We start from the raw sequence: 2,372 nt of genomic DNA on the forward strand, positions 1-2,372 counted from the left end.
AGCACAAGAAGAGGTGTGGTGTGTGAAATGGAAATGTCAGGGTCATGATAAAGACCACTGCCTAGTATTCGTGAATTACCTCGCGGGAGGGTGACCGATGCCGTTAAGACCGGAAGCGCAAGCAGGACTGTGCGTAGTGCCTACTCTATGGTGCACGATTTTCCAAATAGGAGGAAAGCATGCTACAGACAACTTCCACTTGCTACAAAAGTACAGGCATAACTCAATAGTTGTTCTGTAATTTATGTAGATTGATGGGAGACAATGAGTGCACATGTAGAAGTTATAAGCTAATGATGGATAGAACTCCCACCTACAGGGTTCAGGCCAAAACGTGGGCCCTTGACCAGGGTGCAGGGATGGCGTGAATGGAATTTCAAGGGCATGGACGAGGTCGAGGTGGAGTAGGACCTGGAAGAGATCATAGAAAGTTGATATGCTATAATTGTGGAGGGCCAGGACTTTATGCTTATGATTGTACAAATCCAACGCATCCATCATGTCTGTACTATACCTTGTTTGATCATCAGATGGAGGATTGTCCTACGCTGATATCTAGGCTACGCGACAAGGGAGAGCTACCACCTCCCTTGACTCATAACCTGCAAATGATGAGGTCTGTGCCGTGCGAGGATGGTCCAAATGTGAATATTGTGCTCTGAAGTGGAATTACGATGGGAGATGATAAAGGAAAATAGCCCGAAGAAAGTACTTGGGTTCGCAAAGCTCCGGTAAAGGAAGCGGGGTTTGATTTGGAGCGCACTCGAGAAAAATTTATGGAATCTAAGAAGAGCTTCGCTGATGCCTCCACTTTAGGAATCAAAGGTAGACCAGAGCGAGAGATGGACCCATCAATGCTCACAATGTTCCTGTAAATGTGCATGAAGCTACTGCACGACAATAAGACGGTAAAGGGATTACAAGAAATCATTAACAGATGCGTTGGGACTGCACAAGGAGAATGCACATAGTCCTGAAGATTAGAAAACATAAACCCAAAACAGGAAGAGAAATGAGGTTGACTGCACAGATTGGAGAATATGAGATGGATCAAGTAATTATGGATTTGGGATTAGATGCAAACGTTCTACCAAAGCAGACATGGGAGTGCATGGGGAGGCCTACGTTGCAATGGTCTCCTATTCAGTTGTGCATGGTGAACTAGCATTAGATAATACCCCTAGGGCGATTGCAGGGAATCATTGTGGATGTTGAGGGAGCAAGCACACTAGTCAACTTTGAGGTGATAGAGATTGTTGATGACAGCTATCCCTACTCCACGCTCTTAGGAATTGATTGGGCCACTGACATGAATGGGGTGATTAATCTAAAAAAGCGCAAGATGATTTTCAAGAAGAAGTCTCTGCGCGTAGTAATATTGTTGGACTGTTGAGGGATCACGCTACACAGAGCTAGTGCGAAACTATGAAAGTGATGAAAATTTGGATTGCATCTACAAAATAACTGTGTGAGAGCAAGATTGGGTAAATCCCACTGCGGATGGGCGAATTTCATGGGAGCGCGAGAGCTCCTGTACTTCAGATTCAGATGAGGAGATAGAGCGGTGGCAGAATCGGTTACACGAGGTAACCACGCTAAACTATAACATGATGATAAGAGATTTACCTAATTACGATGGATTAGGAGAGGCAAATGCTTTCCTAGACAGATTTGAAAGGGAGGTGTAAGAAAAACAACGATTTGAAGCCTTGAATTGGGTACTACGCGCTACACCCGTGAGGTGGTGGGGTACGCACAAAGGAAACATTGATGACTGGCGCGCATGTAGGAAGATGATGAAAACATGGTTTGGGAAGCATATAAGGCGGCCGACAGCTAGATACAATGGATAGGATGGTCCACATGCACATCTTTCCAGATGGGTACAGACCTATGGTAAACCACCTGCGCGGATGCACATGAACTTCGCGATGGGAAATATGGACAATAAGCATGTGTTGGGGGAAAAATGCACGAATAACTCAAGGAACACTAGAGTGTGGAAAGAATGAGTGGGCAGACGATTACCCACGTGGAAGCCTTTAACGAAGTGTGGGGAGCACTGAACAAGGTATGTGATGCGCAGCAAAGCAATTGGGACTTGCACGTACTAGCAGTCCTATGGTCCTATAGGGCGACGTGCAAGAAAATGATGGGAAAAATGACTCCTAGGCTGGTTTATGAAGTGAACACTAAAATACCGATGAAATATATCATGCCTAGTCCGCGCATAATAGTGCCCGCGGATACGACAGATCACGGAGCCTTAAAAGAAGGGATGGTGCTGTTGGAAGAAGAAGAACAATTGGGACCTCATGAAGAGATCCAATGGGGTAATCTTAGGCTCCAAGAACTCATGAATGAAACAGTTC

This window comes from Pinus tabuliformis, chromosome 9, assembly GCF_031772625.1.
Source record: "Pinus tabuliformis cultivar Carrire ecotype Pingquan chromosome 9, CPIR1, whole genome shotgun sequence".
In the NCBI taxonomy this organism is placed as follows: Eukaryota; Viridiplantae; Streptophyta; class Pinopsida; order Pinales; family Pinaceae; genus Pinus; species Pinus tabuliformis.